This window comes from Gordionus sp. m RMFG-2023, chromosome 5 (genome assembly GCF_954871325.1).
Source record: "Gordionus sp. m RMFG-2023 chromosome 5, tfGorSpeb1-WG-v2, whole genome shotgun sequence".
NCBI lineage: Eukaryota > Metazoa > Nematomorpha > Gordioida > Chordodea > Parachordodidae > Gordionus > Gordionus sp. m RMFG-2023.
In genome coordinates this window covers 23,651,836-23,669,680 of record NC_088779.1, presented here as the reverse complement: position 1 = coordinate 23,669,680, position 17,845 = coordinate 23,651,836, and the positions used below count along the sequence as shown (strand labels likewise).

Sequence of the window (17,845 nt, the reverse complement as noted above, 5' to 3'; positions counted from 1 at the left end):
GAAGATAACTAATAAGTGTAAAGTGTGTCCAACTCAAATATTTTTGCCTCAATTGTGGAATAAATATGGGCATCTTTCAAACCATGCAGCCAATATGACTTTTAATTTTAATTAATTGCCTGTCCATATTTAATTCAATATGTATTTAATTAAAATCTAACTTTATTTATCCCCTTTTATTGTATATTTAATAATGACACTCGTTTTACTGTATAGTTAAAAGTTTTATTTTTATCTAAAAAAATAAAATATATTTTAAATCGTATCACGTCAATACCGCGAAATGTATTATCGCGAATGCATCATCGCGAATGCATTATCGCGAATGTCGATTACCGCGAAAAGATATTATAGCGAATGCATTACCGCAAATGCATTATAGCGAATGTATCATAGCGAATATATTAGCGCGAATGCATTATAGCAAATGCATTACCGCGAAAATATTATAGCGAATGCATTACAGCGAATGTAATACCGCGAATGCATTATCGCGAATGCATCATAGCGAATGTATTATAGTGAATATATTATCACAAAAGCATTACCGCGAAAACATTATAGCGAATGCATTACAGCGAATGTAATATCGCGAATGCATTACAAAGAATGCATTACAGCGAATGTAATACCGCGAATGCATTATCGCGGATGCATCATAGCTAATGTATTACCCTGAATTCATAGTGGCGCGATTGCGATTTAGCCGCGACAAATACAAAATATAGTAAATATCATATCGCATTCATAGTTACCGATCGCGCGATTGAGTAGCAAAAGCTAGTCGCCGCGATTTTTTCAAAACACAAATCATTTTGTATTTATCGCGAGATTTTGAAATAGTGCTTCGTTAAATACAGATTTTGGTGAATATAGCACAAAATATTTAAGATTTACCACCAATTTTAAAAATGTATTCGAAATCAATGACAACCTTTTTTGATGATATAAAACCAAAGAATCAAGTTAAAATTATGATTTAAATTATAATCTTTTTATAGAAAATAGATAAAGTTGCTTTTATTTATAGTGTTAAGGAATACGATTGCTTGCAGTGTTGTTAAAATAGCGCGCTACTTTTTTCAGTAGCGGTAGCTATAGCGCGTTACTTTTAAAAAAAAATAGCGATATCGGTAGCTCGCTACTAATTTAGAAAGTAGCGAAGTAGCGCGCTACTTCGCTACTTTCAATTTTACATAATAAATACATCTAAAAGTTATTAAAATATATTTTTTATAAAATCTAAAATTATAATCCTTTTATTTAATTTAATTTTGAAATTTAAATTTATTTAAAAATATACATTATTGTTATATATTAGATATAAACAGTTGTTAAATCGCGCATTCATTAAATTATATATTTTTGAAATTCCGTTATTGGTATGTCCTTGCTTTTATCTTATTTTATATTTCATCTTACATTTTATATTAAGCATTATAAATCTTGTTATGTGTGAGATTGTCGAAGATATTGAAATTTCTTTGGAAAATGAGCAAAATATAGATGATCCTTTCCCAAAATTCAAGAAATACTTTAACCTTATAGAAAAAATTAATACTGGATATCGGTTTCGGTGCAAGATGTGCCGCAAAATTATCTCTTCAAATCATACGAGCAGCTTTAATTTGAAAAAACATTTAAAGATAATATATTAAACAAATTTAATATCAATGTGCAGGCAAATCTTTAATTTTTAAAATAAATTAAAATCAAAAACCAATCTTTTTTTTATATATTCAAAAATTTTATCTAAATTATTTAAAACATTTTAAAATAGTTATTTCAATCATTTTTATGTACTTATCTCCTACATAATTTTTATTCTAAGTATTTTATATTTTTAGACTGTGCACACTTCAAATTATAAAGAGATTGAAGAATATCTCAAAATATAATAATTACAATCGCTTTATATAAATTAGATTTCCAGATCTGTATGATGATGATAATGTAATAGCTGCTATCGTTCATCCTAGTTTCAAGTTAAAGTGGCCATACATTAATTTGACTGAATCTAAAGGGCAACTTGATAGGCTGATGGTAACGTTAAAAAATGGCATGCCTATACCACGATACTATAGCAAGATCGAAACCATAGCCTTCCATAGACGATTTTTTTGAAATAAATAATAATAATATTATTAAACCTTTAGATGCTTTTTTAAAATCTAAAAATACTAATTTAAATATTTTTGATGATTTTTTTCATATAAAAAGTTTGTTTATTAAATTTAATACTGCGTTGCCCTCAAGCTGAACGATTATTTAGTATGGCAAAGCTTATACTTTCTGATCGTCGCTCTAGACTTGGGGATGACAGTACCGAAATGTTATTATTATTAAAGTGCAATAATAAATAAATTATTTATATATATATGTAACAAATTATAGTCATGTTTTTATATCAATATTTTATTTGTGGAAATAAAGTTACGTAAAAAAAAATATTTAAAAAAAAATCAAAGTAGCGTAAAAAGTAGCTAATAGCGCGCTACTCATTTGAAAACGATAGCGGTAGCGATAGCGCGCTACTTTTTTTATAAAATAGCGATAGCGATAGCGCGCTATTTTTAAAAGTAGCGTTTAACAACACTGATTGCTTGTATAATAAGCTAAATAATTTATACAAAAATATAATATATAAAAATAAAATATGGAGTGTATTAGCTCAGGAGTATGGTATGCCTGGTAAAAATTGAGTATATATCTTATATTTATATACCATTTTAGGACCCTCTCTTAGAACTCTATGGAAAAATTTGAGAGAATTGCTTCATGAGAGAAAGACTAAAAATGACCAAACTTAAGAGTGGGTCACAGGCAGACCATCATATTTCATGGCCATACTACCAGGATATGTTATTCCTGGTAGAAACGGTAACACCAAGGTTACAGTTATCCTCTTTAGATATGGGGGAAGGATCTATTCCAAAAGATGTAAATAATATCTTTAATGAAATTATTGGGGAGACAAATGAATGTAAAATATAACATTTGAATTGGTAATATATTTTTTATTAAATTGATTGCAGAGTTGTACAAAAGATCTTCTTTGAAGATTTTTGAGAGAGATCGAGCTCAAAAATTTGAGCAAGATCTTTGAAGATCGTAAAATTTGAAGATCTTTTATTTTTTAAAAATTTTGTGTAACGATAGATCTTTGAAGATCGCTGCGATCAACGATCCTCAAAGATCTTCATGATATTTATTTTTTTACCCCTTTATTAAAAGCCCAGATGTTTTTCAATTTTCATCAAGGCAGGAGGAGAGGTATAAAACATAAAAGAAATATTATATTAATAAAATTGAAAAACATCTGGGCTTTTAATAAAGGGGTAAAAAAATAAATATCATGAAGATCTTTGAAGATCGTTACACAAAATTTTTAAAAAATAAAAGATCTTCAAATTTTACGATCTTCGAGGATCTAGATCTTTTTATTGAGCAAATGTACAACTCTGGTTGATTGTATTGATAGTGATCTTATAATAGATACTATTATTCCTAAAGGACCTCCATTACAGCTTAGTAATGAGTGTGGTAATTATAAATTTTAAAAATATACATTATTTATATTTAAGAATCTATTATTTCATCTTGTAAATATCCTAAGAGAAGGAATAATGATATAGGTAATTTATATTTATTATTTACTTTATAGAAAATTTTAAAATAGATGAAATAAAAACTTTACTAAAATTAGAACATGAAAAAACGAAATTGGAATTAGAGATGAATAAAAATAGATATAATGAATATGCGATATGTCATGTAATTGAGAGATAAATTAGACGGATGCAGTATTCAAGAGAAGAAAGATCTTTCTGATCAAATGTATGATCTCATACGCAACTTTAATTAAATAAAATTATTTTGTATATATTTTTATTATGAAATAGATATTTTGTGTATATTTATATTATTTTAAATAGATATTTTGTATACATTCATATTATTTGAAATAAAATTATATACTATTGAACAGAGTTGGGCAGGTCCTCTGGAAAAAGAATCTAGATACAGATTCTTTGTGAAAAAATGAATCTTAGATACAGATACTTGTATCTTTTGCCTATTTAGAGTATCTTAAATATAAGATACTTTTAAATTATCATTACCAATTAAGTTAGAATAGTTTGTAAAATACAGTTTTTATTATTTATTTGTGAAGAACATAACATTACCATAATAAGAATGAATATTTACAAGAATCAATAAAATATTTAATGATGAGTTGATTATAATAATCAGGCATTTTAATATTAGTATTAGTCCATTCTTAGCATAGATAGGGAAGGGAGACTAGTATTGGAATTGAAATATTAATTTGCAAAAGTATTTAAAATAAATTCATTATTTTATAAGATAATCAAATTTTTAAAATATTTATAATTAGACCTTTGCCATTTTGGCATACTTAACATTGTGCCAAAACTAAATAACCTTTCAATTGGAGCTGATGAAGGTATTGCAATATTATATTTATAAAAAATTTCTTTAATGGAAGGATAATAATTAAACATTTATTTTTATTATAATATATATAAAATACAAAACAAGATATTTATATAAAATACAAAATAAGATTTGATTAAATTTATAAACATCTATAATATGGAATTTTTATATAAATATAAACATAATAAATTTCTATTAAACTTTGCAATATTTGTTGCTGATTTAATAGATTGTTGATTAAATAAGTGAATTAAAGGGAATAATTTTTTTTAGGATTGATAGGAATATATTTTTCCTTATCAATTATAATGTTATGGAGTAAAGTACATGTTTGTATTATATTTTCTGTTAGCTGTAATTTTGTATCCATAGGACGATCAAAGATCATCCATTTAGCTCTTAAGATACCAAATGCACACTCCACTTGTATCCGTGCACGTGATATCCGATAATTATAGGCTTCTTGTTGAGGGGTAAGGATACCTTGAAATAATAATGGAAACAAATTTTAACATATAAATATAAAAAATACTAATAAAATTTTAAATTCCTAATTATTAAAATATTGGCCATTAATAATGCCTAAATAATTGCTTTAATATATTATATAAGTTTGCCATATAACTTTGCAAGTGGTCCTAACAATTTTTTGGATTGTAGATATTCCCATTTTGAAGGAATAAGCTAAGGTAGGATATCTACAGCCTGTAGCTAAATATCTAAATAAAAAATATATTTAAATAATAAATTGCTTTATTTTTACCTTAAACAAACCATTAGCTTTTCTTCAACACTTATTGGATATTTTATAAAATTTGTGGATGTTGTAAGCAATATTGGTTTTACATGCTCAAGTATGTAATAAAAGGTTTCCATAATTAAAATGATTTATAGATAAAATAGAATAAAATTACTTTGGTCATCCTCATATAATTGAAAAATTTAACCTCATTTTTTAAGAGTTTAGGAAAGAGAATGTAAAATTCGCCCGCTTTTCTTTTATTAATATTAAGATTGTTTAATCTCCTCCTCTTCAATATTATTTTGTATAAGAGAAATAATATGGCGGCTCTCATTTACGTACGTGATATATAGCGCTTTTGCCCTCTAACGTTGAAGATTCAACAGAGCTACGTCAGGTTTTCCTCATTTCCATCTAATTGGAACAATTAAATTTGGGTATAAAAATAAAAATATGAGGAGCCCTCTACACGTTTGTGGGCAAGCCGCACGTACTTGTAGGCACAACATTTCGAAAAATGTTGCTTAAACCTCTATAGGCTTTAATTTAGAAGGAGTGGGACAAAGAAAAAGCCTATACCCGAGAACTACAGTATAATTTAATTACTTTAAAGGTGGGTGATGGCTGATTTTAAGCTTAATTTCTTTAATGTAAGTTATATCTGTAAATAAATATGATTAAAATAAAATAATATTTACCACCGGCTCAAAGTTTTTTTGATATTTTTTAAATTATATTCCATATGTCAGGCTCTCATTTTGTGAATTAATATAATCGCTTAGCACTATGAATGTAAATCGCTGCGATCGATCCAGCTGATCAGTCGCTGCGAAATCGCGGCTTAAATCGCGATCGCAATCGCTCTCACTATGAATTCAGGGTTATAGCGAATATATTAGCGCAAATGCATTAGAGCGAATGCATTAGGCCGTGACTGCATATAACACCTGTGATATTTAGTGAAAAAACTAAACATAACACCTGCTATATTTTTTTAGTGAATAAATTAAATATCACACCTGCTATATTTTAATTTTTTAATACACTTCGTATATTTAAAATATTAAAGGATGTTTTTTGTTTTTAATTCTTCCAATTTTTATTAAATATAATTTTTATTTACTTGAGCTATTAAGGTAATATTTTATATTAATAATCTAAATATTACTGTAGATCCCTATAAGTATTTTTATTGAAGTCTTAAGGAGTAATAATGAAGAGGAATATAAGATGAACTTATAGCCATATTTTCAAATATCAATATCATTAAAAATTTTTTTAGCTGAATTCTGAAAATATAACGATGACATAAATTTAGGAATCTTGTAAGAATTAGGAAATAACTAATATAACGTAAAGATACACCTTTTTTAAAGGTTACAATGACATTCAAGAAGACCTACTTAATAACCAAAGCTTAATATACACAACACAATCCTAAGGGACCCTTATAGCTAGCAATTCAAATTTACAAACTGCTCATTAAAAAATATGAATATGGGTTTATAAATAGTTTATATATGAATATAAATACTTTGATATGTATATGGGTTTATCAAAGCTATATGAATAAATACTTTTTTGATTATGCCCATTAATTGTAACCATATTTAATATGAAAAATATAAATAAAGACTCCTAAAAATATACTCACAAGTTTTATATGGTACAATTTTTTAATGTATTTTGACATAAAATTTATTTTTAGTTTTATAATCTGCAAATTAAAAAATAATTTGAACCCAATTTTTTTTAAAACACCCTAATATTTAATCAAAAAATATTAATTTATAAAATTTTAATTGCCTTGTCCTAATCTCAGACTCATATTTTTTTTAATAAATAAGAATTAAAAACATTTTTTTATATTTATCTGGTTTCTTAAATTATAAGCCTCCTACAACTACAACTTTTAAGGCATTAATCTTTTTTGTTCAAATTTTATTTATTATACATGGATAAATACTGATATTTGTATTTAATAACTATGACCAATAGTCAAACCTTCTAATATTTAATATTATATTGTTCTAACTGACAAGAAAATTATTCTTTACCTTTCATAAAATAATTTAAAATGATAAATACAGGAAATAAATACTTAATCCTTTATAGCATGGAGGGGTGAGGGGCTATACATACTCTAGTTGTATAAAAAAATATTATTACCTATTTTTTTTGTATAAATTTTAGCTTAATATTTGTAGGAAAAGTGTATATCTGATTATTCAGCATTTATAGTGGTGTAGCTTGGGATTGCATAGACCCCACCTAATTATGCCTATTATGTGGGTTTTCTACCTGATATTAATGTTGTAAGTGTGAATAAAATTGATGAAATGATATTTTTTTTTTTAAATTGTGACTATTCCGGAGATAAGTAATGATATTGGTTGTTATATGAGTAAAAAGAAAATATTAATAATAAATGCTTATTTTTTTTTCCGTATATTTCAAAAAAATATATTAAAAAAACCAAACAAAACAAATAAAAAAAAACAACAATAATAATACCGGTGTAACGTGTGATTCTCTTCATAGTTGATCATTTGTTTTGTTTTGATTATTTCATCTTAATTATAAATGACAAATAAAAAAATATCATTTAAAAAAATGAATTCAAAAAAAAAATGAATTTAAAAAAAAATGAATTCAAAAGAAATGAATTGATAATTAACAATTTTGCTTTCCCTTTTATAGGGAAGCATTAATCATCACAAATAAATTATTAAAATTTACAATCTAAAAATATCTTCTTTTACAAATATAAAGCACCTAATCATGCCTCAAATTAAAATTAAAAGATAAAAATACATTTTTAGAAATTATAAATTATCCCCTCATAATGTACAATAATTAACTTTTATAATTCTAAAAATAAAATGTTAACGCGATTAAACTAAAACATAAAATTATAAAAATAACAATGACTCACTAATTTAACTAAAACATAAAATTATAAAAAAGTTGTAAATGTTAGATGTAATTTGCATAAGGAACTCTATTGGATTTTGTTGTAAATAGTAGATTTGTATATTTAATTTGCATAAAGAATTCTTTTGGATTTATTATTATAACGTGTGATAAAGATATTATATTTGAATAGTTATGAATATTAGTTATAAAGAAGATTGAAAAGAGTATAAAAAGGCCAATTTTACCATACAAAAAGATCTTTGATAATTATTAACTTTTTTATATTTTATTTTATTTTTATTTTCCTTTTTTTATTATTTTTACCTTTATAATTTTGTTAATTTGATAATGTTATAATTTTGAATAAAGAATTAAATTGATTTCGTGATTTCGTGATTCCTAATTATTATTAATTTCTTTTTTATATATATATATATATTTGTTTTCTATTTTTATTTTTAGGTTCTGAGTTCCAATGTCAAATCTCACATTGTGACAAAATATAATTTATTTTTAAAAAATCCGGGCCGGGCCTGAAAATTTTATTTTAAAAAAAGCCGGGCCGGGGCCTGTAAATATTTTAAAAAAAGCCGAGCCGGTCCTAAAAAATTTTTTTTAAAAAGCCAAGACTGGGGCCGTAAAAAATCTTTAAAAAAATTCGGGCCGTGCCCTGCAAACTTCTGCAGGCCTCTGTTATTCTTCTTAAAAAAGAGAATGTTCTCTCATTAGTTTACTAATGGGAAGAGTTTATAAACCCTTTTAATTAATACATTGGGAATTTAATCTAAAATGTGTTTGAAATAATGCAGAACATCCATAATATTTTTTGGGACTATATCAAAGTTAATCTTATAAACATAGTATCCAGCTAGTAAGGCATCATAAGATACTTTAACATCTTCATAATAAAAATCTAACAAATATTTTTTTTTCTATCACCATCTGAAAAAGGTTGAGAAGGCTTTTGTGGAAGTAATATTTGCAGATTAGTAAGTGCTGCATGATGAATTAAAAATTTATTTATTTGGGTTATATTATAAATGTATCTGTATCTAAGATATACTCTTCTACTGATCCTATATTAATGTTTTAACGATGAGCTTGCCTTGCTACAAGTCGAGGGAGACAAATATTAAACACGTATAGCTGCTTTTGACTCAACAATAAAATATAAAATATGAAATTCTTTATCAACATTAGCCCTAATTTCCTTGAGTTCTGATCAAATGCTCTCCGCTATTCTCATCTTCTTAATCAAGTCAATGTCATGTTTTTGAAAAGTAATACTTAAAATAATTGTATAATTAAATAATACATTCTAATGAGAAATAAAATTTGGAATAAGCATTGAATCCAATAATTTTCTTGCTTCTGAGGAATATTTCTTTCGGGCCATTGTGATATTTCAGTAATAGCAAATAATTGGCTCTTCTAACTCCTTAAAAGCTGTTACTGCTTGATGGCAGAGACTCTATCTCGTTGGACAAGGTTGAAATTTCTTTTTCCCTGTTGGACCAGAAGTTTCAGAAATAATTATTATTTGACTAGAAATTTGAAAATGGTAGATAAATATTACGCCACTAAAAATTTGAAAATAATAAGTAAATATTATGCTAGAAAACTTGAAATCGAAATTAATTGATAAAATAACTTATGAATGTGATAATAAATGTAATTAAACATATATTTAATATGAGATACGAATAAATATTAACAAATATAAATTAATATAAACAATAATATTTTTGAAAAATATATCCGGCATCTGCATTTTTTGGCTTTGGGGGGATTTATCCCCCTGTCCCCCCCCCGCTGCATACGCCAATGCTACCACCGCTCCCAGTACATTATATTGCAACTCCACATACTTTGTAATTTTAAAACTCTTCATTAAAATATTTACGTATTTAAATTTTTCCTAAATTATTTCCCAAGTAACTCAATCTAGCAACACTATTTTATAAAATATTCACAAAAAATTAATAATTAATTTCACCAAAAATATCTTAACTACTTGTAACGTCAGACAATAAGATAAAATCAATAAGGTAAAAACTCCAATAATACACATATACATTTATCAATTTCCAAAAAAAAATCAATACTTTCCGCGAATTTTTAAACTCTTCCGTGTATCCACGTTTTGGCAAAAATTTGGGCAGCACTTCCGTGTACTCTACCTTTTTAGTAAATATTCGGATTTTCGTCTAATAGATTTATATAGGCAAAAATTTGGGCAGCACTTCCGTGTACTCTACCTTTTTTAAGTAAATCTTCGGATTTTCGTCTAATAGATTTATATAGGCAAAAATTTTGGCAGCACTTCCGTGTACTCTACCTTTTTAGTAAATTTTCGGATTTTTGTCTAATAGATTTATATAGGCAAAAATTTGGGCAGCACTTCCGTGTCCTCTACCTATTTAGTAAATTTTCGGATTTTTGTCTAATAGATTTATATAGGCAAAAATTTGGGCAGCACTTCCGTGTACTCTACCTTTTTGAAAATTTTCACTTGACGGTCACCTCTTTTGACGGTACTTGTTCTTGACGGTCTTTTGTTTTCACAAATTGACGGTCTTATCAACCACAGTGCTCCACAAAAATAATTTATAAAAAACAATTGTTTTTACCTTTGCTGTTTAGTCACGGCACCAACTATCACGTTGTGCCGTCTAATAGATTTATTTATTCGAAAATTTTTCACCCCAATAATTAATGAATAGTTTTATTTTAATTTTCCACACACAAAAATTAATGAATAGTTTTATTTTAATTTTCTAATAATTTTCTAATTTAATAAACATAATGATAATCACGAAAAAAAATTAACTGTTAAAAAAAATTAATTTAAAAAAAATGAATTCAAAAGAAAATGAATTGATAATTAACAATTTTGCTTTCCCTTTTATAGGGAAGCATTAATCATCACAAATAAATTATTAAAATTTACAATCTAAAAATATCTTCTTTTACAAATATAAAGGACCTAATCATGCCTCAAATTAAAATTAAAAGATAAAAATACATTTTTAGAAATTAGAAATTATCCCATCATAATGACTTCACAATAATTAACTTTTATAATTCTAAAAATAAAATGTTAACGCGATTAAACTAAAACATAAAATTATAAAAATAACAATGACTCACCAATTTAACTAAAACATAAAATTATAAAAATAAAAATGACTCATCAAACGCAATATAACTTTTCCAAAAATCGAATTTTACAAATCAAAGTCTCCCAATCATGACACCTCCCCCCCTTTAACCAATCCCTTTGATCAGGAATTCCTCTGTTATTGTTGTAAGTAGACACGCTTGATCATCGATTATTCGAACATATTTCCATAATTACTATTCCTCCATCGTCTTCTTCTATGAGTAACGTGAACCTAAAATCCTTTTAATTTATTTCATTACTATAAAAAAATTTCGGACTCCCAGTTGATTCCCACTTTTGCATACACGCTGAAAAGACTCCACCACTCCAGTAACACGCTGCAAATATTAATCCACCTCCAACTTTCGATTGTTCTGCTCTAGCGTAACAGTTATTAGTTCATCATCCATATAATAAAAAAAACTCCCTCCAATCCCTGAAAAACTGCCGCCATCGTCCGTTGAAATATAGGCCCGATACACTCAATCCAAACGGCAACCTTCTAAAAGCAAATAATCCAACTAAGCATCCTTAAATCTTATATGTCATTGCTAACAACACTAGTTTAAAAATTTAATATATTTAAAAAGAATAATGTTTAATTTTCTTAAATAAATTATTTTAAAATTTATAATAGATTATTAAATTATTCTTTTTTAAAAGATTAACCTATTACAATTGACGTTCTTCCTTATGTGCCTTTTTTTTACTGCAATAACTTTACTACGCTTTCAATTTTTAAAAAAAAATGTTTTAATTTAATAATAAATGTTTAACGATGACGTATGCTTACAATTTTTTTCAAAAGAATTTTTGCTACGGTTACATTTAAAAAAAAAATATTTCGTTACTTTTGAAAAATAAAATATATCTAGTAAACTATTTATTTTAATATAGTGACAAAAGTTACTGATCTCTTAATTTAATTAGTTCCCTTTTTTTAATGTAACCGCAACTAGTAATGTTTTTTTAAATATGATAAGTTACTTTTTAATATGTATTTATATCTCAGTCATTATTTTTATATGTGATTTCCCAAAATTTAAAATTGTTTTTTATTAAATATAATGCCACATTTACATCGCACTTCTTTAGAAAGTTTGTTTAATTCTAAAGGAAACTTATTTTTGGATAAACCCGATTATTCCTCTTTGAAAATAATATTTTTTTTAATAAATAAAGTCAAAATAGAAATTTATTAAGCCTTTTATGAAATTAAATTTTATGTGTTATATCTAGTATTCTTTTTTCGGGACTAATAAATATTATTTTTTTCATTTGCAATTGCTAAAGGGTCGATTTTTAAAAACGGATAACTCAATATTTTAAAAATATTACGCAAGTTTTGAGATTTTGCTCATAGATCGCAAAAGGGCTTCAAGGTTTGCTTAATGTTTTTTGGCTAAAATATGAGTTAGCCGTTTTGCCATCAATTATTTCTTTATTTCATTTAAATTCCTTTAAATAAAAATTTGTAAATCGCCAAAATTAATTTTTTAATAATAAAAAATATATTTAAAAAAATACCAAGTCTTATAAGTAATTATTTATGAAATAACTTTCAATCTGACCCTTCATTTATGATAAAACTGTAATTGATTATTCTTTTTAAACAAGTTACTTTTTAAGGGTGTATTATATGATTAGTTTCAATAAAAAATTTCGTTAAAATTGAAGTTATTTAAATAACTCAATTTTGGGGAATAAAAGTAGTTGTGTTTTGATATACCGTTTCTGGCAATGTATTTGTATTGTATATGAATAAATTCATTCTTAGTGCTCTGGGATAAATCATTTTATATCTTTTATTGTTTATATATATATATATACATATTTAAGTTTAAAAAATAATCCAATCTTTTAGTATAAAAAAGAGAAAATATTTTTGGTGTAAGGGCAGGGGAGATTAATGTCACCATTTGCTTATGAGGGTATAGAAGTTGTATGGATGAATCATTTGCTTCTTATATTTTTAATTTTGAAGGCTTTTATAAAATAGTTTCAAAGTTCTCTCTGAAACAATTTTAAAAACCCATGGTGGATTTTAAAATAAAGAGGAAAAAAATTAAAACTGGCTAATATTTTAAAAACTGACCTTTCTGTTTATAAGTGCTATTATATTCTTTAAAATATCTATATTTAATCTCCAGATTCTAATATATATATGTATTAGATATCCATAAATTTCTACCTGGCCTATCCAGAACCCCAACCTGGGCAAAAAATTATAATGGGCCAGAAAATTTGTACAGATAATGGCCAGACAATTTATAAATAAAAAAACAGGCAGTACTTTACAAATTTTTTGGTTAAATTTTAAACCTTTTTAAAGCTCTGGACTAGTGGATAAGATTTATTTCAGATAAAAATGAATATTTTATTTTAGATTTTCAGACCTAGAATGTAATGCAAAGCTATTCATTATTTATTTAGTTGGTAGACATAGAATATGCCATACCTTATTCAAAAAAAAACTACTTTATTAGTTTAAACCCATTTTGATAAATTAACACAGAAATATAAGATAATTCATACAAATAGTAAATTCTAATTTATTTTTGATAGGTCTATTACTGACTCTTACTCGAAAAATATGTTATACTGTAGCATGCTATCTTTAAGAGCTGCTTTGACAGATATTATCATAATAATGTAATATTAAATGGGTGATAATGGCACATGAATTTTTAAAATCAGTCAAGTTTATATTGTTTTTTTTAATTTAAAATAATCTCCATTTATAAATAATTTAACATTCATATAATAAAAATATAAATGCATTTTTTCAAATTTGTGGCAGATTAAATTTACGTTTTATATTAAATTTAGATAAATTGGTAAGGCATCCACTAATACATGTATATACATTATTATCTATAACTGTTGATTTTATAGTTTTATTCTTTGGAAAATGTTTGTCATGAATGTTGATAAATTTGGATTTGATACAATCCTTGCAAATTAAATGCCCACATGGATTTATATTTAACAATATTTTTTTATTAATATTGTAACAAAAACTACATAAAAACAAATCTTTATGTATCAGAGCATAAGTTGTCAGTTTATCAAGATCCAAATTTTTTACATTTAAAAAATCATTTTCAATACTGTTTATATTGTTACTGCTTTGATGTATGGATTTATTGATAAAATTATCAATTTTTGTAATCTTTTTTGTAGAACTTATTTTTGAACAATATTTCTCAACCACTTTTTTGTTAAGAGATGGAAGATAATTATTGTCGAATGGTATTCCAGTAAAAGGGTCAATTGGAAAATTTCCAAATTTTTTTTGTTCATTCATAAGTTTATTTAAAGAAGTGATATCAATATAATGTCCTGATGGTAAAATGACAGGTTCTTTCATAATCTCATAAGTTAAAGAATCTAAAAAATTGGAATGTACAGAGGTATTTGATTTATTATCATTATTATTCAAATTTTTCATGTTGTAAGGTTTACAATCAATTTTTGCAACCATTTTTGAAATTTTAAAATTATCCAATAAAGAATTTAATGTATTTAAATCATGTGGCTTTCCATATATCTGTATTGATTTTAAAACAACAGAGCTTGAATTATAAACACTCTTTAAACAAATTTTTAAACTAGATATATTTAATGTTTTTTTATTGTAAATTTTAAGAGGGAAAACAATTGATTCATTATTTAAACTGATTGCACTATTAGATAGTATATCTAGTTTATCAAGGTTTTTTGTTTGAACTAATGGAACATAATTATTATTTTAAAATACTATGTATTTTTTAATACAGTTATCTGTGATATTTGAAAAATGATTAATATTTGTTTGAGCTAAAAAATAAAAACTATTTTCATCTATAGTTATATTGTTTTTAGACATATTGCCACCTTGTATCTTTCCCCCATTCTTAGATGCTATATGTGAAGCAGATATTATAAAATCTTTGGTTCTTTGTTTTCCAGATTGAGGTTCAAGGACAATTTGATTAAGATCTATGGGATATTTAAAATTTATATATAAATTAACTGGAGGTTTTATATAATATTCGTTATATATCCATTAGAACGTTGTATATTATTTAAGGATATCAGATTAGTGGGTTCATATGAGTCTAAAGAAAGTTTGTCAGACCATATATTTTCTATAAAATGTGATGAATATAAAGATTGAGGATTAAGAGACATCAATTAAATAATTATAGTATTTTCATTTAACATCATCATAATAGAATTTTAAAGCCGAGGCAAAGGCTCCACCTCTAAATAGCGTACGTGATATATAGCGCTTTTGCCCTCTAACGTTGAAGATTCAACAGAGCTACGCTAGGTTTTCCTCATTTCCATCTAATTGGAACAATTTAATTTGGGTATAAAAATAAAAATATGAGGAGCCCTCCCAGGGTTGCCAGATATTATTCACTTAAAAACGTGAGTTTTTCTTTAATGGGGGCTTCGCCCCCCATACCCCCCAATTATTCAAATTCTTTATTGATTTACTAATCTAATGTATAATTTTCCATGTTATAAATATCGCATAATATTAATTATTATATTTTACAGATGATTTTAAAAGAGGTAATAAAGATTTCCCATCAGCACTGTGGAGATAGGCTGAGAACTCTTTACATGAATAATTAAATTTTTGTTTTACCATAAGTTCCGCTTTCAATGTTGATAAATATAATCGATTGCGTTCTTTTCTCCAAGCAGTATTCATTAAACTGAATATTCTCTCGGTTGAAGCATTTGAATGTGGAATAGAAAATATAAAATCGCATATTTTCTCTATATCAAGGGTGAATTTTTATTAGAGAGGAAATCCATCCATTTTTCTTGGGCATTCATATGATTGTTTGAAGTTTAAGTGATTTTTAGGAAAATTTTGCCTACAAATTTAATTTTTTGTTTAAGATATTTAAAAAAGTTTTTTCTATAAATTTTTATTTAAGATATTTTGAAAATTTTTTCTACAAAATGTTGTATTAGGGTAAAAAAATATAGAAATTCTTAATTCTGCATCGTTTATATATGGGGGAGAGAGGGGGTAGGTAATGGGTCAATCATTCTCGAAATTTTGTTGATCCTAATGACAGATCCATCCACACCCAAAAATTCGAAAGGCTGTGGCGGGATCTAAAAATAAACTATAAAAGACATGGGGATGGCGATAATATTCATGAATATCTTCTTGAATATAGATATTTTAGAAAATGTAAATTGTTAAATCGTTCTGACATTTTCATTCATTTTATAAATAATATATTTATTCAATGAATAAAATTGAGTATTTAATATTATATATTGTGTATAAATTTGAATACTATATTTAATTGCGTCATTTAATACTATATTTCGATTTAACCCTTCACTAGAAAGGTTAAAAATCACTTAAACTTCAAAGGTAGGGTCAATAAAAATTTGTAGATTAAATAAAAAATATAATTTGTAGGCAAAATTCTCCTATAAAAATAATTTAAATATTTTACCACAAAAAAAATTAAATTTGTATGCAAAATTCTCTTAAATATAACTTAAATATGCGGAATTAATAATTCCTATATTTTACCACAAAAAAAATAAATTTGTATGCAAAATTCTCTAAAATATAACTTACAAATAAAAAATTGATAAGAAAAAACATCATAAAAAATAACATAAATAAATAACAAAAAAAAAAAATAATACACCCCCCCCCCCCCGTTAATTTTAATATTATAAACTGTGTTAAAAAAATTAAAAATGAATATAAATTTAAAAATATATGATTGGTTAGTTGAACCATTAACAAATACTACAATTTTTTAAAATATTTTAAAATAAAATTAATTTAAAATTTTATATTTGTTTTTAAAAATATTTTAAAAAAATTTAAAAACGTGAGAAAAAGTGTGAGATTAAGCTGATTATTTTAATTTACTCAAAAAACGTGAGAAAAGCGTGAAGTGTGAGAAAACGTGAGTAAGTGAAAAATTAGGTAAGAAATCGTGAGAATCACGGCTAAATCGTGAGATCTGGCAACCCTGAGCCCTCCACACGTTTGTGGGCAAGCCGCACGTACTTGTAGGCCCAATATTTCGAAAAATGTGGCTTAAACCTCTATAGGCTTTAATTTAGAAGGAGTGGGACAAAGAAAAAGCCTATACCCGAGAACTACAGTATAATTTAATTACTTTAAAGGTGGGTGATGGCTGATTTTAAGCTTAATTTCTTTAATGTAAGTTATATCTGTAAATAAATATGATTAAAATAAAATAATATTTACCACCGGATGAACCGAACCCATACGTGCTTAATAAAAAAATGTAAATTATTTTAAAAATTATAAATATATAAATCATTCTAAAAATTATAGATATATAAATTATAAATGTATATAACACATAATTTTTATCTTATAATATTATAGTATTTTATAAATTATATATTGTTTCAAATTATTAATATATAAATCATTTTAAAAATTATAAATCATTTTAAAAATTATAAATCATTTTAAAAATTATAAATCATTTTATTATATAATTGTAATATATTAATACTGTTGTAAAAATTATTTTATTAATATATAAATTATT

At 25.4% G+C, this 17,845-nt stretch overlaps 1 long non-coding RNA gene across 1 annotated transcript; it reads left to right on the top strand.

The window, feature by feature from the left end:
• Positions 1 to 3,432: 3,432 nt before the first annotated feature.
• On the top strand, positions 3,433 to 3,867 carry LOC135930517 (uncharacterized). The gene is made up of 3 exons (XR_010572802.1): positions 3,433 to 3,543; positions 3,585 to 3,635; positions 3,680 to 3,867. It is a non-coding gene; the product is annotated as an uncharacterized LOC135930517 (long non-coding RNA).
• The last annotated feature ends 13,978 nt before the right edge of the window (positions 3,868 to 17,845 follow it).